General features: G+C 40.0%; 2 protein-coding genes across 24 annotated transcripts in view; both read right to left on the reverse strand.

Annotated features, from left to right (window-relative positions):
• Positions 1-11161, reverse strand: part of LOC133543658 (LIM domain transcription factor LMO4) — a 117111-nt gene extending 105950 nt beyond the window's left edge. Inside the window, exons 1-8 of the mRNA XM_061888340.1 lie at positions 11086-11161; positions 10952-11027; positions 10767-10840; positions 10633-10708; positions 10448-10521; positions 10316-10392; positions 10131-10204; positions 9997-10075 (exon numbers count right to left, since the gene is read on the reverse strand). The gene's annotated coding sequence lies outside the window, so the exon portion shown is untranslated. The remainder of the gene's footprint in view (positions 1-9996; positions 10076-10130; positions 10205-10315; positions 10393-10447; positions 10522-10632; positions 10709-10766; positions 10841-10951; positions 11028-11085) is intronic.
• Positions 11162-11287: 126 nt separating this feature from the next.
• LOC133543656 (heparan sulfate 2-O-sulfotransferase 1-like) overlaps positions 11288-27081 on the reverse strand; it is a 104275-nt gene continuing 88481 nt past the window's right edge. Inside the window, exons 7-13 of one of the 23 annotated variants that reach the window (XR_009804450.1) lie at positions 12995-13052; positions 12863-12939; positions 12678-12751; positions 12546-12622; positions 12360-12434; positions 12226-12301; positions 11425-11480 (exon numbers count right to left, since the gene is read on the reverse strand). The gene's annotated coding sequence lies outside the window, so the exon portion shown is untranslated. Of the gene's footprint in view, positions 11351-11405; positions 11481-11591; positions 11669-11723; positions 11798-11908; positions 12115-12223; positions 12305-12359; positions 12435-12545; positions 12623-12677; positions 12752-12860; positions 12940-12994; positions 13053-21992; positions 22076-27081 lie in introns of those variants that run through there. The other 22 variants (XR_009804453.1, XR_009804451.1, XR_009804454.1 and 19 more) reach the window with 22 other exon arrangements.

The raw sequence follows: 27081 nt of genomic DNA on the forward strand, positions 1-27081 counted from the left end.
TCAGTCTATTCGAGAATCCTTTGACAAATCCCCTCAACATTCTGGGTGGAATTTGCATGTCCTCCCCGTGACTGCGTGGGTTCCCTCTGGGTACTCCGGCTTCCTTCCACCTCCAAAGAATGCAACTGGGGATAGGCCCCTCCCACCTCCAAAGAAATGCACCTGCGGATAGGCCCCTCCCACCTCCAAAAACATGCACCTGGAGATAGGCCCCTCCCACCTCCAAAAACATGCACCTGGGGATAGGCCCCTCCCACCTCCAAAACATGCACCCGGAGATAGGCCCCTCCCACCTCCAAAGAATGCACCTGGGGATAGGCCCCTCCCACCTCCAAAAAAATGCACCTGGGGATAGACCCCTCCCACCTTCAAAGACATGCACCTGGGGATAGGCCCCTCCCACCTCCAAAGACATGCACCTGGGGTTAGGCCCCTCCCACCTCCAAAGACATGCACCTGGGGATTGGCCCCTCCCACCTCCAAAAACATGCACCTGGGGATAGGCCCCTCCCACCTCCAAAACATGCACCCGGAGATAGGCCCCTCCCACCTCCAAAGAATGCACCAGGGGATAGGCCCCTCCCACCTCCAAAGAATGCAACTGGGGATAGGCCCCTCCCACCTCCAAAGAATGCACCAGGGGATAGGCCCCTCCCACCTCCAAAGAATGCAACTGGGGATAGGCCCCTCCCACCTCCAAAAACATGCACCTGGAGATAGGCCCCTCCCACCTCCAAAAACATGCACCTCGGGATAAGCCCATCCCACCTCCAAAACATGCACCCGGAGATAGGCCCCTCCCACCTCCAAAGAATGCACCTGGGGATAGGCCCCTCCCACCTCCAAAGACATGCACCTGGGGATAAGCCCATCCCACCTCCAAAAACATGCACCTGGGGATAGGCACCTCCCACCTCCAAAAACATGCACCTGGAGATAGGCCCCTCCCACTTCCAAAGAATGCACCTGGGGATAGGCCCCTCCCACCTCCAAAAACATGCACCCGGAGATAGGCCCCTCCCACCTCCAAAAACATGCACCTCGGGATAAGCCCCTCCCACCTCCAAAAACATGCACCTCGGGATAAGCTCCTCCCACCTCCAAAAACATGCACCTCGGGATAAGCCCCTCCCACCTCCAAAGACATGCACCTGGGGATAGGCACCTCCCACCTCCAAAAACATGCACCCGGAGATAGGCCCCTCCCACCTCCAAAAACATGCACCTCGGGATAAGCCCCTCCCACCTCCAAAAACATGCACCTGGAGATAGGCCCCTCTCACCTCCAAAACATGCACCCGGAGATAGGCCCCTCCCACCTCCAAAGAATGCACCTGGGGATAGGCCCCTCCCACCTCCAAAGAATGCACCTGGGGACAGGCCCCTCCCACCTCCAAAGACATGCACCTGGGGATAGGCCCCTCCCACCTCCAAAGATTGCAACTGAGGATAGGCCCCTCCCACCTCCAAAGAATGGACCTGGGGATAGGCCCCTCCCACCTCCAAAGAATGGAACTGGGGATAGGCCCCTCCCACCTCCAAAGAATGCACCTGGGTTATAGGCCCCTCCCACCTCCAAATAATGCAACTGGGGATAGGCCCCTCCCACATCCAAAAACATGCACCTGGGGAGAGGCCCCTCCCACCTCCAAAAACATGCACCGGGGGATAGGCCCCTCCCACCTCCAAAACATGCACCCGGAGATAGGCCCCTCCCACCTCCAAAGAATGCACCTGGGGATAGGCCCCTCCCACCTCCAAAGAATGCACCTGGGGACAGGCCCCTCCCACCTCCAAAGAATGCAACTGAGGATAGGCCCCTCCCACCTCCAAAGACATGCACCTGGGGATAGGCCCCTCCCACCTCCAAACACATGCACCTGGGGATAGGCCCCTCCCACCTCCAAAGACATGCACCTGGGGATAGGCCCCTCCCACTTCCAAAGACATGCACCTGGGGATAGGCCCCTCCCACTTCCAAAGACATGCACCTGGGGATAGGTTGATTGGCAACACTAAATGGTCCCTAGTGTGTGAATGTTGTCTGTCTATCTGTGTTGGCCCTGCCATGAGGTGGCGACTTGTCCAGGGTGTAGCCGCCTTCCGCCCGATTGTAGCTGAGATAGGCACCAGTGCCCCCCGCACACCAAAAGGTAATAAGCGGTAGAAAATGGATGGATGGAGTTGTAGTGGTTGTCACCCGGCCACTACAACATGGCTTTCCCTTGACAAATTCCCCAAAAATTCCCAGATTTCCCAGAATTCCAGGTTTTCCGGGCCATTTTTCACATTTAAAATGAATCGGCCGTTTTTGAACTTCCACCATTTCCACATTTTTCAACCTATTCAAACCAAAGCACCTCCAACATATTCCACTCATCCTGAAAAGTTCGAACTATCATTTTTACATTTTCCCAAAAATTCCATAATCCACGTTTTTCAAACCCTTTTTTTCTATCGACTATTCACATTTTTTAACCCACTTTTTCAGTTCCTCTGTCAAAACATTCCTCTTAATCAAGACGAAAAACAAAGATTTTTTTATTTAAACTGGAAAAATTCCCGGTTTTCCCGAACTTCCAAGAATTCCATGATAGCATTTCTCAACTAGAAAAATGTTACTACTTCAACATTTCTCGACAGATTTGAAAAATTCCAAAACCAACCATTTTACCTCATTTACAACATTCAAAATATTTATCATTTTCAAAAAAATTCCCGCTTTTCCCGAAATTCCCAAATTTCCATGAAATTCCCATTGAAATAAATGGGACATTTTTCAAACTACCACAATTCCCAAATTTTTTATCCAATTCAAACCATTCCAACTTCAAAATATTCCACTCATCCTGGAAATTCAAACTATCATTTTTACAACTTCCATAAAAATCCGGGAATTTCCAGAGTTCGTGTTTTTCAAACCCTTTTTTCACCCTTTTATTCTGTTGACTACTCCTTCCACATTTTTCAACCCACTTCAACCGTTCTACCGTCAAAACATTTTTCTTAATCAGGACAAAAAACAAGGCTGTTTTTTTTAACTGGAAAAATTCCCGTTTTTCCCGAAATTCCAAGAATTCCATGATAGCATTTCTCAACTAGAAAATGTTACTACTTCAACATTTCTCGACAGATTTGAAATATTTCAAAACCAACCATTTTACTCATTTACAATTTTCAAAATATTTAGCATTTTCCCAAAAATTCTCGCTTTTCCCGAATTTCCCAAATTTCCATGAAATTCCCATTGAATAAAATAGCACATTTTTCAAACTACCACAATTCCCACATTTTTAAATCCAATTCAAACCAATCTGCCTTCAAAATATTCCACTCATCCTGGACTTTCAAACTGTCATTTTTACAACTTCCCAAAAATTCTATGAATTTCCAGAATTCCCGTTTTTTTTACAACCCCTGTTTTAACCCTTTTTTTCTGTTGACTACTTCTTCCACATTTTTCAACCCACTTTAACCGTTCCACCGTCAAAACATTCTTCTTAATCAGGACAATAAACAAAGTTGTTTTTTGAACTGGAAAAATTCCCAATAATTCCCGAAATTCCAAGAATTCCATAATAGCATTTCTCAACTAGAAAATGTTACTACTTCAACATTTATCGACCAATTTGAAAAATTCACACTCATTCGCAACATAATTTTTTTTTTTAAGTTTCCCAAAAATTCCTGCTTTTCCCAAAATTCTCAAATTTCCATGAAATTCCCATTGAAATGAATGGGACATTTTTCAAACTACCACAATTCCCACATTTTTTATCCAATTCAAACCATTCCAACTTCAAAATATTCCACTCATCCTGGAAATTCAAACTATCATTTTTACAACTTCCATAAAAATCCGGGAATTTCCAGAGTTCGTGTTTTTCAAACCCTTTTTTCACCCTTTTATTCTGTTGACTACTCCTTCCACATTTTTCAACCCACTTCAACCGTTCTACCGTCAAAACATTCTTCTTAATCAGGAAAAAAAAACACAGCAGTTTTTTTTAACTGGAAAAATTCCCGTTTTTCCCGAAATTCCAAGAATTCCATGATAGCATTTCTCAACTAGAAAATGTTACTACTTCAACCTTTCTCGACAGATTTGAAATATTTCCAAACCAACCATTTTACTCATTTACAATATTCAAAATATTTAGCGTTTTCCAAAAAATTCTCGCTTTTCCCGAATTTCCCAAATTTCCATTTTTCAAACTACCACAATTCCCACATTTTTTAATCCAATTCAAACCAATCTGCCTTCAAAATATTCCACTCATCCTGGACATTCAAACTGTCATTTTTACAACTTCCCAAAAATTCTATGAATTTCCAGAATTCCCGTTTTTTTTACAACCCCTGTTTTAACCCTTTTTTTCTGTTGACTACTTCTTCCACATTTTTCAACCCACTTTAACCGTTCCACCGTCAAAACATTCCTCTTAATCAGGACAATAAACAAAGTTGTTTTTTGAACTGGAAAAATTCCCCAAAATTCCCGAAATTCCAAGAATTCCATAATAGCATTTCTCAACTAGAAAATGTTACTACTTCAACATTTATCGACCGATTTGAAAAATTCACACTCATTCGCAACATAATTTTTTTTTTTTTAATTTTCCCAAAAATTCCTGCTTTTCCCAAAATTCCATGAAATTCCCATTGAAATGAATGGGACATTTTTCAAACTACCACAATTCCCACATTTATTATCCTATTAAAACCATTCCAACTTCAACATATTCCACTCATCCTGGACATTAAAACTGTCATTTTTCCAATTTAAATTTTTTTCCAGGAATTTCGTGGATTCCCGTTTTTTTCAAACCCTTTTTTCCCCCTGTTTTCTGTCGACTACTCCTACCACATTTTTCAACACACGTCAACCGTTCCACTTTCAAAACATTTCTCCTAATCAGGGAAAAAAAAACAAAGTTGTTTTTTGAACAGGAAAAATTCCCGATTTTCCCGAAATTTGAAGAATTCCACAATAGCATTTCTCAACTAGAAAATGTTAACTACTTCAACATTTATCGATCGATTTGAAAAATTCAAACTCATTCGCAACATAATTTTTTTTTTTTTTAATTTTCCAAAAAATTCCTGCTTTTCCCAAAATTCCATGAAATTCCCATTGAAATGAATGGGACATTTTTCAAACTACCACAATTCCCACATTTATTATCCTATTAAAACATTCCACCTTCAACATATTCCACTCATCCTGGACATTAAAACTGTCATTTTTCCAATTTAATTTTTTTTCCAGGAATTTCGTGAATCCCCGTTTTTTCAAACCCTTTTTTCACCCTTTTTTCTGTTGACTACTCCTTCCACATTTTTCAACACACGTCAACCGTTCCACTTTCAAAACATTTCTCCTAATCAGGAATAAAAAAACAAAGTTGTTTTTTGAACAGGAAAAATTCCCGATTTTCCCAAAATTTGAAGAATTCCACAATAGCGTTTCTCAACTAGAAAATGTTAACTACTTCAACATTTATCGACCGATTTGAAAAATTCACACTCATTCGCAACATAATTTTTTCTTTTTTAATTTTCCCAAAAATTTCCTGCTTTTCCCAAAATTCCATGAAATTCCCATTGAAATGAATGGGACATTTTTCAAACTACCACAATTCCCACATTTATTATCCTATTAAAAACATTCCACCTTCAACATATTCCACTCATCCTGGACATTAAAACTGTCATTTTTCCAATTTAAATTTTTTTCCAGGAATTTCGTGGATTCCGTTTTTTCAAACCCTTTTTTCACCCTTTTTTCTGTTGACTACTCCTTCCACATTTTTCAACCCACGTCAACCGTTCCACTTTCAAAAGATTTCTCCAAATCAGGAATAAAAAAACAAAGGTGTTTTTCGAACAGGAAAAATTCCCGGTTTTCCCGAAATTTGAAGAATTCCACATTAGCGTTTCTCAACTAGAAAATGTTACCACTTCAACATTTCTCGAACGATTTGAAACATTCTAACACCAACCATCTGAACTCATTCACAACATTCAAAATATTTAGCATTTTCAAAGAAATTCCCGCTTTTGCCGAAATTCCCAAATTTCCATGAAATTCCCATTGAATGAAATGAGACATTTTTCAAACTACCACAATTCCCACATTTTTTTATCCTATTTAAATTATTCCACTTTCAATGTATTCCACTCTTCCTGGACATTAAACTTTCATTTTAACAACTTCAAAAAAATTCCAGTAATTTACAGAAATCCCGTTTTTTCAAACCCTTTTTCCTGCCGACTACTCCTTCCACACTTTTAACCCACTTTATTTGTTTCACTGTCAAAAACATTCCACTTAATCAGGAAAAAAAATAATAAAGTTTTTTTAACTTTTAAAATTCCCGTTTTTCCCCAGACTCCAAGAATTCCATAATAGCATTTCTCAATTAGAAAATGTTACTAGTTCAACATTTCTCGACCGACTTGAAAAATTCCAACACCATTTTGACTCATTCCAAAAATTTTAAATATTTAGCATTTTACCAAAAATTCCCGCTTTTCCCGAAATTACCAAATTTCCATGAAATTCCCATTGAAATGAATGGGACATTTCCCACCTTTTTTAACCAATTCAAAACATTCCACCTTCAACATATTCCACTCATCCTGGACATTAAAACTGTCATTTTTCCAATTTAAATTTTTTTCCAGGAATTTCGTGAATCCCCGTTTTTTCAAACCCTTTTTTCACCCTTTTTTCTGTCGACTACTCCTACCACATTTTTCAACCCACGTCAACAGTTCCACTTTCAAAACATTTCTCCTAATCAGGAAAAAAAAAACAAAGTTGTTTTTTGAACAGGAAAAATTCCCGATTTTCCCGAAATTTGAAGAATTCCACAATAGCATTTCTCAACTAGAAAATGTTACTACTTCAACATTTATCGACCGATTTGAAACATTCTAACACCAACCATCTGAACTCATTCACAACATTCAGAATATTTAGCATTTTAAAAGAAATTCCCGCTTTTGCCGAAATTCCCAAATTTCCATGAAATTCCCATTGAATGAAATGAGACATTTTTCAAACTACCACAATTCCCACATTTTTTTATCCTATTTAAATTATTCCACTTTCAATGTATTCCACTCTTCCTGGACATTAAACTTTCATTTTAACAACTTCAAAAAAATTCCAGTAATTTACAGAAATCCCGTTTTTTCAAACCCTTTTTCCTGCCGACTACTCCTTCCACACTTTTAACCCACTTTATTTGTTTCACTGTCAAAAACATTCCACTTAATCAGGAAAAAAAATAATAAAGTTTTTTTAACTTTTAAAATTCCCGTTTTTCCCCAGACTCCAAGAATTCCATAATAGCATTTCTCAATTAGAAAATGTTACTAGTTCAACATTTCTCGACCGACTTGAAAAATTCCAACACCATTTTGACTCATTCCAAAAATTTTAAATATTTAGCATTTTACCAAAAATTCCCGCTTTTCCCGAAATTACCAAATTTCCATGAAATTCCCATTGAAATGAATGGGACATTTCCCACCTTTTTTAACCAATTCAAAACATTCCACCTTCAACATATTCCACTCATCCTGGACATTAAAACTGTCATTTTTCCAATTTAAATTTTTTTCCAGGAATTTCGTGAATCCCCGTTTTTTCAAACCCTTTTTTCACCCTTTTTTCTGTCGACTACTCCTACCACATTTTTCAACCCACGTCAACAGTTCCACTTTCAAAACATTTCTCCTAATCAGGAAAAAAAAAACAAAGTTGTTTTTTGAACAGGAAAAATTCCCGATTTTCCCGAAATTTGAAGAATTCCACAATAGCATTTCTCAACTAGAAAATGTTACTACTTCAACATTTATCGACCGATTTGAAACATTCTAACACCAACCATCTGAACTCATTCACAACATTCAGAATATTTAGCATTTTAAAAGAAATTCCCGCTTTTGCCGAAATTCCTAAATTTCCATGAAATTCCCATTGAATGAAATGGGACATTTTTCAAACTACCACAATTCCCACAATTTTTATCCTAATTAAAACATTCCACCTTCAATGTATTCCACACATCCTGGACATTAAAACTTTCATTTTAACAACTTCAAAAAAATTCCAGTAATTTACAGAAATCCCGTTTTTTCAAACCCTTTTTTCCACCCTTTTTTTCTGTCGACTACTCCTTCCACACTTTTAACCCACTTTATTTGTTTCACTGTCAAAACATTCCTCTTAATCAGGAAAAAAATAAATAAAAAAACATTTTACTTTTAAAATTCCCGTTTTTCCCCAGATTCCAAGAATTCCATAATAGCATTTCTCAACTAGAAAATGTTACTACTTCAACATTTCTCGGCCAATTTGAAAAATTCCAACACCAACCATTTTGACTCATTCCAAAAATTTTAAATATTTAGCATTTTACCAAAAATTCCTGCTTTTCCCGAAATTACCAAATTTCCATGAAATTCCCATTGAAATGAATGGGACATTTCCCACCTTTTTTAACCAATTCAAAACATTCCACCTTCAACATATTCCACTCATCCTGGACATTAAAACTGTAATTTTTCCAATTTAAATTTTTTTCCAGGAATTTCGTGGATTCCGTTTTTTCAAACCCTTTTTTCACCCTTTTTTCTGTCGACTACTCCTACCACATTTTTTAACCCACGTCAACCGTTCCACTTCCAAAACATTTCTCCAAATCAGGAATAAAAAAACAAAGTTGTTTTTTGAACAGGAAAAATTCCCGATTTTCCCGAAATTTGAAGAATTCCACAATAGCATTTCTCAACTAGAAAATGTTACTACTTCAACATTTCTCGACCGATTTGAAACATTCTAACACCAACCATCTGAACTCATTCACAACATTCAAAATATTTAGCATTTTCAAAGAAATTCCCGCTTTTCCCGAAATTCCCAAATTTCCATGAAATTCACATTGAATGAAATGAGACATTTTTCAAACTACCACAATTCCCACATTTTTTTTATCCTAATTAAAGCATTCCACCTTCAATATATTCCACACATCCTGGACATTAAAACTGTCATTTTTACAACTTTAAAAAAATTGCGGTAATTTACAGAAATCCCGTTTTTTTTTAACCCTTTTTTCCACGCTTTTTTTCTGTCAACTACTCCTTCCACACTTTTAACCCACTTTATTTGTTTCACGGTCAAAACATTCCTCTTAATCAGAAAAAAAAACCAACAATTTTTTTTTTAACTTTTAAAATTCCTGTTTTTCCCCAGATTCCAAGAATTCCATAATAGCATTTCTCAACTAGAAAATGTTACTACTTCAACATTTTTCGACCGATTTCAAAAATTCCAACACCAACCATTTTGACTCGTTCCCAAAAAATTTAATATTTAGCATTTTCCCAAAAATTCCCGCTCTTCCCGAAATTACCAAACTACATGAAATTCCCATTGAAATGAATGGGACATTTTTCAAACCACCACAATTCCCACCTTTTTTAACCAATTCAAACAATTCCACCTTCAACATATTCCACTCATTCCGGACATTCAAACTATCATTTTCCAACTTCAATAAATTTCCAGGAACCTCCAAAATTCCTGTTTTTTAAACCCTTTTTTTGATGTTTTTTTTCTGGCGACGACTCCTTTCACATTTTTCAACCCACTTCATCAGTTCTACCATCAAAACACTCTTCTTAATCAGGACAAAAAACAAAGCTGTTTTTTTTAACTGGAAAAATTCCCTGTTTTCCCGAAATTTCAAGAATTTGGGAAAACGCTTAAAGTCGGATTTAAAATATTAGCTATGAACAATAAAACACTGAATATTAACAACATATGAACATACACCTCCTCCATCTTTTACAATTAAACAAAATGCAACAAAAATAAAAAATAAAAACTGCGAAATATTAGCACTTTTATGCTGAAATTTGACACAATATGTTACTGAATACATCAGCAGAATAATTAGGAGTCTTTGTTTGTTTACTTACTACTAAAAGACGAGTTCTCTGTTCGTGCTCTCTCTCTCTCTGCCTCCAACTCCAACAACGTGTCTCAGCCCGGCTGCTGCTAATAAAGGCGACAGGTGATGAGATAACCAGTCCCAGCTGGGCAATCCACTCACCTGTCGCTGGCTTCGAGGCCGGTCCTTACACACCCCGCTCCGCCGCAGGCCCACAGACCACTCCCCCTCCACACCTGTAAAAATATAATAGAAAATATGATATATGACCACTTTTTGCGGAATTTTGACAATATGCTACTGCATATGTCGGCAGACTAATTAGAAGTCTTTGTTTGTTTACTTACTACTAAAAGACGAGTTCTCTGTTCGTGCTCTCTCTCTCTGCCTCCAACTCCAACAACATGTCTCAGCCCGGCTGCTGCTAATAAAGGCGACAGGTGATGAGATAACCAGTCCCAGCTGGGCAATCCACTCACCTGTCGCTGGCTTCGAGGCCGGTCCTTACACACCCCGCTCCGCCGCAGGCCCACAGACCACTCCCCCTCCACACCTGTAAAAATATAATAGAAAATATGATATATGACCACTTTTTGCGGAATTTTGACAATATGCTACTGCATATGTCGGCAGACTAATTAGAAGTCTTTGTTTGTTTACTTACTACTAAAAGACGAGTTCTCTGTTCGTGCTCTCTCTCTCTCTGCCTCCAACTCCAACAACGTGTCTCAGCCCGGCTGCTGCTAATAAAGGCGACAGGTGATGAGATAACCAGTCCCAGCTGGGCAATCCACTCACCTGTCGCTGGCTTCGAGGCCGGTCCTTACACACCCCGCTCCGCCGCAGGCCCACAGACCACTCCCCCTCCACACCTGTAAAAATATGATAGAAAATATGATATATGACCACTTTTTGCGGAATTTTGACAATATGCTACTGCATATGTCGGCAGACTAATTAGAAGTCTTTGTTTGTTTACTTACTACTAAAAGACGAGTTCTCTGTTCGTGCTCTCTCTCACTCTGTCTCCAGCTCCAACAACGTGTCTCTTACCGGCTGCTGCTAATAAAGGCGACAGGTGATGAGATAACCAGTCCCAGCTGGGCAATCCACTCACCTGTCGCTGGCTTCGAGGCCGGTCCTTACACACCCCGCTCCGCCGCAGGCCCGCAGAACACGCCCCCCTCCACACCTGTAAAAATATGATAGAAAATATGATATATGACCACTTTTTGCGGAATTTTGACAATATGCTACTGCATATGTCGGCAGACTAATTAGAAGTCTTTGTTTGTTTACTTACTACTAAAAGACGAGTTCTCTGTTCGTGCTCTCTCTCACTCTGTCTCCAGCTCCAACAACGTGTCTCTTACCGGCTGCTGCTAATAAAGGCGACAGGTGATGAGATAACCAGTCCCAGCTGGGCAATCCACTCACCTGTCGCTGGCTTCGAGGCCGGTCCTTACACACCCCGCTCCGCCGCAGGCCCGCAGAACACGCCCCCCTCCACACCTGTAAAAATATCATACAAAATATGATATATTATCACTTTTTTCAGAATTTCGACAATATGCTACTGCATATGTCGGCAGACTAATTAGGACTCTTTGTTTGTTTACTTACTACTAAAAGACAAGTTCTCTTTTCATGCTCTCTCTCTCTGCCTCCAACTCCAACAACATGTCTCAGCCCGGCTGCTGCTAATAAAGGCGACAGGTAATGAGATAACCAGTCCCAGCTGGGCAATCCACTCACCTGTCGCTGGCTTCGAGGCCGGTCCTTACACACCCCGCTCCGCCGCAGGCCCACAGACCACTCCCCCTCCACACCTGTAAAAATATGATAGAAAATATGATATATGACCACTTTTTGCGGAATTTCGATAATATGCTACTGCATATGTCGGCAGACTAATTAGGACTCTTTGTTTGTTTACTTACTACTAAAAGACAAGTTCTCTTTTCATGCTCTCTCTCTCTGCCTCCAACTCCAACAACATGTCTCAGCCCGGCTGCTGCTAATAAAGGCGACAGGTGATGAGATAACAGTCCCAGCTGGGCAATCCACTCACCTGTCGCTGGCTTCGAGGCCGGTCCTTACACACCCCGCTCCGCAGCAGGCTCGCAGAACACGCTCCCCTCCACACCTGTAAAAATATGATAGAAAATATGATATATGACCACTTTTTGCGGAATTTCGATAATATGCTACTGCATATGTCGGCAGACTAATTAGGAGTCTTTGTTTGTTTACTTACTACTAAAAGACGAGTTCTCTGTTCGTGCTCTCTCTCACTCTGTCTCCAGCTCCAACAACGTGTCTCAGCCCGGCTGCTGCTAATAAAGGCGACAGGTGATGAGATAACCAGTCCCAGCTGGGCAATCCACTCACCTGTCGCTGGCTTCGAGGCCGGTCCTTACACACCCCGCTCCGCCGCAGGCCCGCAGAACACGCCCCCCTCCACACCTGTAAAAATATCATACAAAATATGATATATTATCACTTTTTGCAGAATTTCGACAATATGCTACTGCATATGTCGGCAGACTAATTAGGAGTCTTTGTTTGTTTACTTACTACTAAAAGACAAGTTCTCTTTTCATGCTCTCTCTCTCTGCCTCCAACTCCAACAACGTGTCTCAGCCCGGCTGCTGCTAATAAAGGCGACAGGTGATGAGATAACCAGTCCCAGCTGGGCAATCCACTCACCTGTCGCTGGCTTCGAGGCCGGTCCTTACACACCCCGCTCCGCCGCAGGCCCGCAGACCACTCCCCCTCCACACCTGTAAAAATATGATAGAAAATATGATATATTATTACTTTTTGCAGAATTTTGACAACATGCTACTGCATATGTCGGCAGACTAATTAGGAGTCTTTGTTTGTTTACTTACTACTAAAAGACAAGTTCTCTTTTCGTGCTCTCTCTCTCTGCCTCCAACTCCAACAACGTGTCTCAGCCCGGCTGCTGCTAATAAAGGCGACAGGTGATGAGATAACCAGTCCCAGCTGGGCAATCCACTCACCTGTCGCTGGCTTCGAGGCCGGCCCTTACACACCCCACAGACCACTCCCCCTCCACACCTGTAAAAATATGATAGAAAATATGATATATTATCACTTTCATGCAGAAATTTGACACAATATGTTACTGCATAGGTCAGCAGACTTTGTTTGTTTACTTACTACTAAAAGAAAAGTTGTCTAGGATGTTCAACATTTTATTCAAGGACTAAATTACATTAATAAACATATGTTTCATGTACACTAACATTTTTTGTTACAATTAAGACATTTTTTGTGGTCCGCTTTATTTAGTAAAGTATTGAAAATTATCGAAAAACATTCACGAGCGCCTATAAAAGTACCACATCGGGTCCAAAGGTGACGCGGCCGTCTCATTCCGCCCACATCGCCGCCGTGTTTGTCCCCCAAAAAAAGTCTGATTAAAATCCACGGCGAGCGGAGGAAAAAGAAGCCACGTCGGCGTGCAGGCGCGCACACGCTATATACGCACACGGGGAAGGAGGAAAATAGCCGCCTTATCATCCTCGTTTCATTGAGAGTTGATTGCTGGGGGATTATAATGCAATCACCGTGAGTCGTCGCCACGGCAACCGCTTTTAACTGTTTATCTTGGCCACACATCTTAATTTAAGTTTGAACACTCTGGATCACTAAGATGTGACACACACCAGGAAATGGACAAAAAGAAAGGGGGGTTGCAACAAAGGGTGGAACATGGACACACACACTTGTTCTTTGTATTTGGCACGCAATTTAATTTGTCTTTCAGGGAGAGAGAGGGAGAAAAAAAAAATCAATTTATGAAGACGAGGCGGGAAAGTCTGGGCGGCTAATCTCGGCGAAATGAGGAGTTCACACGATATGTGGACATCTGTGTTAGTCCACCCCCACCTCCCCTCTAACACCACCCGCCTTCATTCATGTGTGACACCTTTATTAGCCGCCATGCAGGTGGTTTCACTTTCACTTTCTCACCGCCCAAATAGCAGTTAGGAACAAGTCCAAAGTTGGCGTCAACAAGCAGAAATATTACTTCTAGGAACTTTATTTTTAACTAAGGTACCTCCAACCAAAGACCAGCCAGGCAGATTCAGTTCTACAGGAACTCCTTTCACAAAACCCCCAAAAATAGTGAAAATGTCCCGTTGTGTAAATGTTAAATAAAAAGAGAATACAATGATTTGCAAATCCTTTTCAACTTATATTCAATTGAATTGACTGCAAAGACAAGATATTTCATGTTGGAACTGGTAATGCTTGTTAGTTTTTGCAAATATTAGCTCATTTGGAATGGGATGCCTGTGACATGTTTCAAAAGCTGGCACAAATGGCAAAAAAGACTGAGAAAGTTGAGGAATGCTCATCAAAGACCTTTTTGGAATATCCCACAGGTGAGCAGGCTAATTGGGAACAGGTGGGGGCCATGATTGGCTATAAAAGCAGCTTCCAGGACGCGGCGAGGGTCACAACTTTGTAAACAAATGCCTGAGCAAATTGTTGAAGAACAACATTTCTCAAGCAGCTATTGCAAGGAATTTGGGGATTTCACCTTCTACACTCCGTGATATCATCAAAAGGTTCAGAGAATGTGGAGAAATCACTGCACGTAAGCCACGATATAACGCACCTTGGATCCCTCAGGCATCAAAAGGCCACATCAGTGTGTAAAGGATATCACCACACGGGCTCAGGGACGCTTCAGAAAACCACTGCCAGTAACTACGGTCGGTCGCTACATCTGCAAGTGCAAGTTTAAACTCTACTACACAAAGCCACAGCCATTTATCAACAACATCCAGAAACGCTTTGCATGGCCCGAGCTCATCTAAGATGGACTGATGCAACTTGGAAAAGTGTTCCGTGGTCTGACCAGTCCACATTTCAAATAGTTTTTGGGAACAGGTGGGGGCCATGATTGGCTATAAAAGCAGCTTCCAGGACGGGGCGAGGGTCACAACTTTGTCAACAAATGCCTGAGCAAATTGTTGAAGAACAACATTTCTCAAGCAGCTATTGCAAGGAATTTAGGGATTTCACTATCTACACTCCGTGATATCATCAAAAGGTTCAGAGAATGTGGAGAAATCACTGCACGTAAGCCACGATATAACGCACCTTGGATCCCTCAGGCCACATCAGTGTGTAAAGGATATCACCACATGGGCTCAGGGACGCTTCAGAAAACCACTGCCAGTAACTACGGTCGGTAAGTGCAAGTTTAAACTCTACTACGCAAAGCCACAGCCATTTATCAACAACACCCAGAAACGCTTTGCATGGCCCGAGCTCATCTAAGATGGACTGATGCAACTTGGAAAAGTGTTCTGTGGTCCGACCAGTCCACATTTCAAATAGTTTTTGGGAACAGGTGGGGGCCATGATTGGCTATAAAAGCAGCTTCCAGGACGGGGCGAGGGTCACAACTTTGTCAACAAATGCCTGAGCAAATTGTTGAAGAACAACATTTCTCAAGCAGCTATTGCAAGGAATTTAGGGATTTCACCTTCTACACCCCGTGATATCATCAAAAGGTTCAGAGAATGTGGAGAAATCACTGCACGTAAGCCACGATATAACGCACCTTGGATCATTCAGGCCACATCAGTGTGTAAAGGATATCACCACATGGGGTCAGGGACGCTTCAGAAAACCACTGCCAGTAACTACGGTCGGTCGCTACATCTGCAAGTGCAAGTTAAAACTCTACTACGCAAAGCCACAGCCATTTATCAACAACACCCAGAAACACTTTGCATGGCCCGAGCTCATCTAAGATGGACTGATGCAACTTGGAAAAGTGTTCTGTGGTCTGACCAGTCCACATTTCAAATTGTTTTTGGGAACAGGTGGGGGCCATGATTGGCTATAAAAGCAGCTTCCAGGACGGGGCGAGGGTCACAACTTTGTCAACAAATGCCTGAGCAAATTGTTGAAGAACAACATTTCTCAAGCAGCTATTGCAAGGAATTTAGGGATTTCACTATCTACACTCCGTGATATCATCAAAAGGTTCAGAGAATGTGGAGAAATCACTGCACGTAAGCCACGATATAACGCACCTTGGATCCCTCAGGCCACATCAGTGTGTAAAGGATATCACCACATGGGCTCAGGGACGCTTCAGAAAACCACTGCCAGTAACTACGGTCGGTCGCTACATCTGCAAGTGCAAGTTTAAACTCTACTACGCAGAGCCACAGCCATTTATCAACAACATCCAGAAACGCTTTGCATGGCCCGAGCTCATCTAAAATGGACTGATGCAACTTGGAAAAGTGTTCTGTGGTCTGACCAGTCCACATTTCAAATAGTTTTTGGGAACAGGTGGGGGCAATGATTGGCTATAAAAGCAGCTTCCAGGACGGGGCGAGGGTCACAACTTTGTCAACAAATGCCTGAGCAAATTGTTGAAGAACAACATTTCTCAAGCAGCTATTGCAAGGAATTTAGGGATTTCACCTTCTACACTCCGTGATATCATCAAAAGGTTCAGAGAATGTGGAGAAATCACTGCACGTAAGCCACGATATAACGCACCTTGGATCCCTCAGGCATCAAAAGCCCACATCAGTGTGTAAAGGATATCACCACATGGGCCCAGGGACGCTTCAGAAAACCACTGCCAGTAACTACGGTCGGTCGCTACATTTGTAAGTGCAAGTTTAAACTCTACTACGCAAACCCACAGCCATTTATCAACAACATCCAGAAACGCTTTGCATGGCCCGAGCTCATCTAAGATGGACTGATGCAACTTGGAAAAGTGTTCTGTGGTCTGACCAGTCCACATTTCAAATAGTTTTTGGGAACAGGTGGGGGCCATGATTGGCTATAAAAGCAGCTTCCAGGACGGGGCGGGGTCACAACTTTGTCAACAAATGCCTGAGCAAATTGTTGAAGAACAACATTTCTCAAGCAGCTATTGCAAGGAATTTAGGGATTTCACTATCTACACTCCGTGATATCATCAAAAGGTTCAGAGAATGTAGAGAAATCACTGCACGTAAGCCACGATATTACGCACCTTGGATCCCTCAGGCCACATCAGTGTGTAAAGGATATCACCACATGGGCTCAGGGACGCTTCAGAAAACCATTGCCAGTAACTACGGTCGGTCGCTACATCTGCAAGTGCAAGTTTAAACTCTACTACGCGAAGCCACAGCCATTTATCAACAACACCCAGAAACGCTTTGCATGGTCCGAGCTCATCTAAGATGGACTGATGCAACTTGGAAAAGTGTTCTGTGGTCTGACCAGTCCACATTTCAAATAGTTTTTGGGAACAGGTGGGGGCCATGATTGGCTATAAAAGCAGCTTCCAGGACGCGGCGAGGGTCACAACTTTGTCAACAAATGCCTGAGCAAATAGTTTAAAAACAACATTTCTCAAGCAGCTATTGCAAGGAATTTAGGGATTTCACCTTCTACACTCCGTGATATCATCAAAAGGTTCAGAGAATGTGGAGAAATCACTGCACGTAAGCCACGATATAACGCACCTTGGATCCCTCAGGCCACATCAGTGTGTAAAGGATATCACCACATGGGCTCAGGGACGCTTCAGAAAACCACTGCCAGTAACTACGGTCGGTCGCTACATCTGCAAGTGCAAGTTTAAACTCTACTACGCAAAGCCGCAGCCATTTATCATCAACATCCAAAAACGCTTTGCATGGCCCGAGCTCATCTAAGATGGACTGATGCAACTTGGAAAAGTGTTCTGTGGTCTGACCAGTCCACATTTCAAATAGTTTTTGGGAACAGGTGGGGGCCATGATTGGCTATAAAAGCAGCTTCCAGGACGGGGCGAGGGTCACAACTTTGTCAACAAATGCCTGAGCAAATTGTTGAAGAACAACATTTCTCAAGCAGCTATTGCAAGGAATTTAGGGATTTCACTATCTACACTCCGTGATATCATCAAAAGGTTCAGAGAATGTGGAGAAATCACTGCACGTAAGCCACGATATAACGCACCTTGGATCCCTCAGGCATCAAAAGGCCACATCAGTGTGTAAAGGATATCACCACATGGGCTCAGGGACGCTTCAGAAAACCACTGCCAGTAACTACGGTCGGTCGCTACATCTGCAAGTGCAAGTTTAAACTCTACTACGCAAAGCCACAGCCAATTATCAACAACACCCAGAAACGCTTTGAATGAGAAAGTTGAGGAATGCTCATCAAAGACTTATTTGGAACATCCCACAGGTGAACGTGTGAAAGTGTTCTGTGGTCTGACCAGTCCACATTTCAAATAGTTTTTGGAAACTGCGGACCAAAGAGGAAAAGAACCATGGGTACTGTTGTAGGGTGAAAGTGTGGTAGTCAGCATGTGTGATGGTATGGGGGTGCATTAGTGGCCAAAGCATGGGTAACTTACACATCTATGAAGGCACCAATAATGCTGAGAAGGTATGTAGAGATTGGAGCAATGCAAGCAACGCTATCATGGACGCCCCTGCTTATTTCAGCAAGACGACACCAAGCCAGGTGTTACAACAGCGTGGCTTTGTAGTAAAAGAGTGCGGGTACCAGACATTGAAAATGTGTGAAGGCTAAAATATGAGGCAGGAGACTGCTGTACATCAAGCAAGAATGGGAACAAAAATTCCACTTCAAAAATGTATCTCCTCAGTTCCCAAACCTTTACTGAGTGTTGTTAAAAGGAGAGGCCATGAAACACACTGGTAAAAATATGCACAAGAGCACAGTTACTCAATTCCAACATTTCACTGCATTAAAAGTATGACTAAAGACAGACAACCTGACCAAGCAACTTCTGCAAGTTTTGCAATATAACTAAAACAATGTGTTTTTGCGCACATTTGGATGTGCTAGCGTCGTTGGCATGAGCTAATACGCTAACACGTTCACTTACAATGACATTCTTTTTGCATTCTTTCACTTTCACAAATTCCTCAGTGAATTTACCAAAATGTCAGCGTGGAGTTATCTTTAGCTGACTGGAGAGCTAGCTTGCGCAGCTAGTGGGTCCATGACCAGGACTTCTGTTTTGTTTGATCAGCCGTTTTAATGCCTTGTTGCAGACACCGTTTGGAAAAAAATTAAAATTTTATGGACTAACTGCATTGCTTCATTTGGAAACAATTAAGGTTTGTAAATAAAAATGTACATAATATTTATGTGTTAACAAGTAATTTCACAATGGATACATCTGTTGCTTATTATCCGGTGCGGCTAATATATGGGAACATTTTTTCCCCCCTAAAATTTTGTGGGTGCTGCTAACATTGTAGTCTGGAACATACGGTAATCTTGCACCAAATAGGGTAAAAAAAAAAGATGTTATTTTGTAGACTAACAGATACTACATCGCTTCATTTGGAAACAATTAAGGTATGTCAATAAATATTTCTGTGTAAATAACTCATTTCACAACCTTATATATCTACCACTTATAGTCTGGTGGAGCTAATACATGGCAAAAAAAAATTCCCCCTAAAATGTTGTGGGTGCGACTAATATGTTGTTGCACTTTGTAGTCTGGAAAATACGGCAATCTTCCACCAAACATTTTTCCCCCTTAAAATTTAGTGGGTGCGGCTAATCTGGAAATGACTGTAATCTTCCACCAAATGGGAAACAAAACATGTCATTTTGTAGACTAACAGATACTACATTGCTTCATTTGGAAACAATTAAGGTATGTCAATAAATATTTCTGTGTAAATCACAACATATATATCTGCCTCTTATAGTCCAGTGCGGCTAATATATGGGAACACGTTTTCCCCCTAAAATTTAGTGGGTGTGGTTTGTAGTCTGGAAAATAGGGTAATCCTTCACCAAATGAGGGAAAAAAACATGGTATTTTGTAGACTAACAGATACTACATTGCTTCATTTGGAAACAATTAAGGTATGTCAATAAATATTTCTGTGTAAATAACTCATTTTACAACATATATATCTGCCACTTATAGTCCCGTGCGGCTAATATATGGGAAATAAATGTTTCCCCTAAAATTTAGTGGGTGTGGTTTGTAGTCTGGAAAATACGGTAATCCTTCACCAAATGAGGGAAAAAAAAACATGTTATTTTGTAGACTATCAGATACTACATTGCTTCATTTGGAAATAGTTAAGGTACGCCAATAAATATTTCTGGTTAAATAACTCTTTTCACAAGGTATATATCTGCCACTTATAGTCCGGTGCGGCTAATATATGGGAAATAAATGTTCCCCCTAAAATTTAGTGGGTGTGGCTAATATCAAGGTGCGCTTTGTAGTCTGGAAAATATGCTAATCTTCCCAGAAATGGGAAACAAAACATGTTATTTTGTAGACTAACAGATACTACATTGCTTCATTTTGAAAAAATGAAGGTATGTCAATAAATATTTATGTGTAAATAACTCATTTCACAAGGTATATACCTGCCACTTATGCGGCTAATATATGAGAAAAAATGCTCCCTTTACAATGTAGTGGGTGTGGCTAATATAGCGGTGTGCTTTGTAGTCTGGAAAATACAGTAATCTTCCACCAAATAGGAAAAAAAAAGATGTTATTTTGTAGAGTAACATATACTACATTGCTTCATTTTGAAACAATTAAGGTATGTAGATAAACATTTATAGGATCTTTCTGTGTAAATAACTAATTTCACAACGTGTATATCTGCGGCTAATATGTGGAAACATTTTTTTTATTTTCAAAAACATTTCAGTGGGTGCGTCCACTATACCGGTGCGGTTTGTACACTGGAAAATGGGATAATCTACCACCGAATAGGAAACAAAACATGTTTTTTTGTAGATTAACAGATACTACTTGTTTCATTTGGAAACAATTAAGGTATGTCAATAAATATTTCTGTGTAAATAACTCATTTCACAACATATAGATCTGCGGCTTATAGTCCACTGCGGTTAATATATGGGGAAAAAATGTTCCCCCTAAAATGTTGTGGGTGCGGCGAAAACATGTTATTTTGTAGACTAACAGATATTACTTTGCTTCATTTGGAAACAATTAAGATATGTCAATAAACATTTCTGTGTAAATAACTCGATGGGGAAAAAATGTTCCCCCTAAAATTTTGTGGGTGCGGCGAAAACATGTTATTTTGTAGAGTAACAGATACTACTTTGTTTCATTTGGAAACAATTAAGGTATATGTCAATAAATATTTCTGTGTAAATAACTCATTTTACAACATATATATCTGCGGCTTATAGTCCGGTGCGGTTAATATATGGGGAAAAAAATGTTCCCCCTAAAATTTGGTGGGTGCGGCGAAAACATGTTATTTTGTAGACTAACATATGCTACATTGCTTCATTTGGAAACAATTAAGGTATGTCAATAAATATTTCTGTGTAAATAACTCATTTCACAAGGTATATATCTGCGGCTTATAGTGCGGTGCAGTTAACATATGGGAAAAAAAATTTTACCCCCTAAAATGTAGTGGTGCGTCTAATATACCGGTGTGCTTTGTAGTCTAGAAAATACAGTAATTTTCCACCAAATAGGGAAAAAAAGATGTTATTTTGTAGACTAACAGATACTACATTGCTTCATTTGGAAACAATTAAGGTATGTCAATAAATATTTCTGTGTAAATAACTCATTTTACAACATATATATCTGCGGCTTATAGTCCGGTGCGGCTAATATATGGGGAAAAAATGTCCCCCCTAAAATTCGGTGTGTACGGCGAAAACATGTTATTTTGTAGAGTAACAGATACTACTTTGCTTCATTTGGAAACAATTAAGGTATGTCAATAAATATTTCTGTGTAAATAACTCATTTTACAACATATATATCTGCTACTTATAGTCCGGTGCGGTTAATATATGGGGAAAAAATGTTCCCCCTAAAATTTGGTGGGTGTGGCCAAAACATGTTATTTTGTAGACTAACAGATACTACTTTGCTTCATTTGGAAACAATTAAGGTATATGTCAATAACCATTTCTGTGTAAATAAGTCACTTCCCAAGGTATATATCTGCCACTTACTTCTGTGGGTCCCATGAATCAGTCCTATATATGCAGAAGTGGACCTGGAGGAACACAATAGGTGCGCTCACAGTGTGACGCACCTGGAAAGAAGAGACACACATTAATATTCAAATGTGTGCGGCGCCCGAGGTAAATTATACACCATTTGTGCCGTGGCCGGGAGTCTTTAGCGGCACGACCGACAGCCGCCCGAGTCTGGCGGTCCTTGAGCTTGCAGTCACACGGCGGAGGGAGGGAGGGCGGGCGGCTCTCTAAATGGCTGACACGTCCATTATCAACAAGAGCAACTTCATGGCGGCGCTAATGAAAGCCGGCGTTTGGCAGATAAGGCCGCCCGCCGCCCGGCATTTTGAGCAAAGCACTCCGCCACGTCTGAATGTGGCGAATGGAAAAGAAGTTGAAGTGGCAAGGTCACTAATCAATGGCCGCTTAATTAATAAGGAGTGTGCGGTATGGATTTCAACATGCTGGCAATTTTGCTCCAATCCTTGAAACGTGGGCCGCCATTCTCTGAGAAGAAGCGCTCAGACTCTGCTTCACCTTGGCCGTCTCATCCGGGCGCAGAAAGGAAACGTTTAGCTTGAGTGGCCTGACAGCCGCCGCAAATATTTGCTGCTTGAAGTTGTCTCAATCGCCTCCTCCACCTCGCTTTGGACATTTTTCACTCAGCCAGAACGTCCTTTTCACTTCATTTACATCGCTAGACCTTCGCTAGGTAACTCCGCCCCCTTCAGGATAAATCAATCAATCAATGTTTACTTATATAGCCCTAAATCACTAGTGTCTCAAAGGGCTGCACAAACCACTACGACATCCTCGGTAGGCCCACATAAGGGCAAGGAAAAACTCACACCCAGTGGGACGTCGGTGACAATGATGACTATGAGAACCTTGGAGAGGAGGAAAGCAATGGATGTCGAGCGGGTCTAACATGATACTGTGAAAGTTCAATCCATAATGGATCCAACACGGGCGCGAGAGTCCAGTCCAAAGCGGGTCCAACACAGCAGCGAGAGTCCCGTTCACAGCGGAGCCAGCAGGAAACCATCCCAAGCGGAGGCGGATCAGCAGCGCAGAGATGTCCTTTATTTGTAATAATATCGGCCTAAAATGGCTGAATCAACGGCAGCTTTTTCAGAAAGTTGTGGAAAAAGTTTTCACTAACGTTGAATCAACTTGTGATTTGATGTCATTGATGGTTTTTCACTTGATTTCCATTATTAGACCTTCACCAAATAACTCCGCCCCTTCAGAATAAGGCATTTTTAAATGTTTTTATTATTATATCGGCCTAAAATGTCTGAATTTGTGGCAGCTTTTTCAGAAAGTTATGGAAAAAATAGCAATGTTTTTTTTTTTATACCAACATTGTATGATTTTATGTCATCGATGGTTTTTCACGATTTCCACAATTTGACCTTGACTGAATAACTCCGCCCTTTCAGGATATATTTATATTTTTTGGGTTATTATTATACGACCTAAAATGGCTTATAATACAGCGCAGCTCATTTGTTATTATTATTGACTTACGACAACATTCTTTTTGTGTTGTTTCACTTTCGCCAATTCCTTGCTAAATTCACCAAAACCTCACCATGGAGTTAGCGTCGTTAGCATTAGCTAATTCCTCATTAAATTAATCAACAAGTTAGTCGATACTTACTGAACACTTACTCTTAATGCACTATTTATTGAAATGACTATTTATTACTCTAATGTAGCGTCAATTACGGACTATAAACCACTACTTTTTTTTTTTTTTACACACACTTTGAACCCTGTGGCTTATAATATGGCGCGGCTCATTTGTTAGTATTATTGACTTACGACAACATTCTTTTCATAATGTTTCACTTTCGCAAATTCCTCGGTAAATTCACCAAAACCTCACCGTGTAGTTAGCGTCGTTAGCATTAGCTAATTCCTCATTAAATTCATCAAAAGTTAGTCGATATTTACTAAATACTTACTCTTAATGCAGTAATTATAGAAAAGACTATTTATTACTCTATTGTAGCATAAATTACGGACTATAATCCGCTACTTTTTTTTTTTTACATACGCTTTGGCTCCTGCGGCTTATAACACGGCGCGGCTCATTTGTTAGTATTATTGACTTTCAACAACATTCTTTTTGTGTTGTTTCACTTTCGCCAATTCTTCGGTAAATTCACCAAAACGTCTCCGTGAACTTAGCGTCGTTAGCATTAGCTAATTCCTCATTAAATTCATCAACAAGTTAGTCGATACTTACTGAACAATTACTCCCAATGCATTATTTATTGAAATGACTATTTATTACTCTAATGTAGCATCAATTCCGGACTATAAACCACTACTTTTTTTTTTTACACACACTTTGAACCCAGCGGCTTATAATATGGCGCGTCTCATTTGTTGGTATTATTGACTTACGACTACATTCTTTTCATAATGTTTCACTTTCGCAAATTCCTCGGTAAATTCACCAAGACCTCACCATGTAGTTAGCATCGTTAGCATTAGCTAATTCCTCATTAAATTCATCAAAAGTTAGTCGATATTTACTAAATACTTACTCTTAATGCAGTAATTATTGAAAAGACTATTTATTACTCTAATGTAGCCTAAATTACGGACTACAATCCGCTACTTTTTTTTCTTCTTACATGCGCTTTGGACCCTGCGGCTTATAACACGGCGCGGCTCATTTGTTATTATTATTGACTTTCAACAACATTCTTTTTGTATTGTTTCACTTTCGCAAATTCTTCGGTAAATTCACCAAAACGTCTCCGTGAACTTAGTGTCGTTAGCATTAGCTAATTCCTCATTAAATCCATCAACAAGTTAGTCGATACTTACTGAACACTTACTCTTAATGCATTATTTATTGAAATTACTATTTATTACTCTAATGTAGCATCAATTCCGGACTATAAGCCACTACTTTTTTTTTTTTTTACACACACTTTGAACCCTGCGGCTTATAATATGGCGCGGCTCATTTGTTAATATTATTGACTTACGACTACATTCTTTTCATAATGTTTCACTTTCGCAAATTCCTCTATAAATTCACCAAAACCTCACCATGTAGTTAGCGTCGTTAGCATTAGCTAATTCCTCATTAATTTCATCAAAAAGTTAGTCGATATTTACTAAATACTTACTCTTAATGCAGTAATTATAGAAAAGACTATTTATTACTCTATTGTAGCATAAATTACGGAATATAATCCGCTACTTTTTTTTTTTTTTTACATACGCTTTGGACCCTGCGGTTTATAACACGGCGCGGCTCATTTGTTATTATTATTGACTTTCAACAACATTCTTTTTGTGTTGTTTCACTTTCACAAATTCTTCGGTAAATTCACCAAAACGCCACCGTGGAGTTAGCGTCGTTAGCATTAGCTAATTCCTCATTAAATTCATCAAAAAGTTAGTCGATATTTACTAAATACTTACTCTTAATGCAGTAATTATTGAAAAGACTATTTATTACTCTATTGTAGCGTAAATTACGGACTACAATCCGCTACTTTTTTTTTCTTCTTACAAACACTTTGGACCCTGCGGCTGATAACACGGCGCGGCTCACGTGTTATTATTATTGACTTTCAACAACATTCTTTTTGTATTGTTTCACTTTCGCAAATTCTTCGGTAAATTCACCAAAACGTCTCCGTGAACTTAGTGTCGTTAGCATTAGCTAATTCCTCACTAAATTCATCAACAAGTTAGTCGATACTTACTGAACAATTACTCCTAATGCATTATTTATTGAAATGACTATTTGTTACTCTAATTTAGCATCAATTCCGGACTATAAGCCACTACTTTTTTTTTTCCCACACGCTTTGAACCCTGCGGTTTATAAAATGGCGCGGCTCATTTGTTATTATTATTGACTTACGACTACATTATTTTCATAATGTTTCACTTTCGCAAATTCCTCTATAAATTCACCAAAACCTCACCATGTAGTTAGCGTCGTTAGCATTAGCTAATTCCTCATTAAATTCATCAAAAAGTTAGTCGATATTTACTAAATACTTACTCTTAATGCAGTAATTATAGAAAAGACTATTTATTACTCTATTGTAGCATAAATTACGGAATATAATCCGCTACTTTTTTTTTTTTTTTACAGACGCTTTGGACCCAGCGGCTTATAATACGGCGCGGCTCATTTGTTAGTATTAATGACTTACAACAGCATTCTTTTTGTAACTGTCTCACTTTGGCAAATTCCTCGGTAAATTCACCAAAACGTCACCAGAGAGTTAAGCGTTTTTAGCGCTGTTAGCATTAGCTAATTCCTCACTGAATTCATCAAAAAGTTACTCACCAGTTAGTCGATACTTACTGAATATTTACTCTTGATGCAGTAATTATTGAAATGACTATTTATCACTCTAATGTAGCATCAATTACGGACTATTTTTTTACACACGCTTTGCACCCTGCGGCTTACAATATGGTGCTGCTCATTTGTTAGTATTATTGACTTAAATCGGCATTCTTTGTGTATTGTTTCACTTTCACAAATTCCTCGATAAATTCACCAAAACGTGTTAGCGTCGTTAGCATTAGCTAATTTCTCATTCCATTATTCAAAAAGTTACTCACCAGTTAGTCGATACTTTCTGAATACTTACTCTTAATGCAGTAATTATTGAAATGGCTATTTATTACTCTTATGTAGCGTCAATTCTGGACTATAAGCCACACGCTTTGAACCCTGCGGCTTACAATACGGCGCGCCTCATTTGTTAGTATTATCAACTTAGAATGGCATTCTTTTTGCATTGTTTCACTTTCGAAAATTCCTCGGTAAATTCACCAAAACGTCACCGTGGACTTAGCGTCGTTAGCATTAGCTAATTGTTCATTAAATTCATCAAGAAGTTACTCACCAGTTTGTGGATACTTACTGAATACTTACTCTTAAAGCAGTGATTATTTAAATGACTAAGTATTAATCGAATGTAGCGTCAATTACGGACTATAAGCCACTACTTTTTTTTACACACACCTTGAACCCTGTGGCTTATAATATGGCGCGGCTCATTTGTTAGTATTATTGACTTACAACAAC

Source organism: Nerophis ophidion, linkage group LG26, assembly GCF_033978795.1.
Source record: "Nerophis ophidion isolate RoL-2023_Sa linkage group LG26, RoL_Noph_v1.0, whole genome shotgun sequence".
NCBI classification, from domain to species: domain Eukaryota; kingdom Metazoa; phylum Chordata; class Actinopteri; order Syngnathiformes; family Syngnathidae; genus Nerophis; species Nerophis ophidion.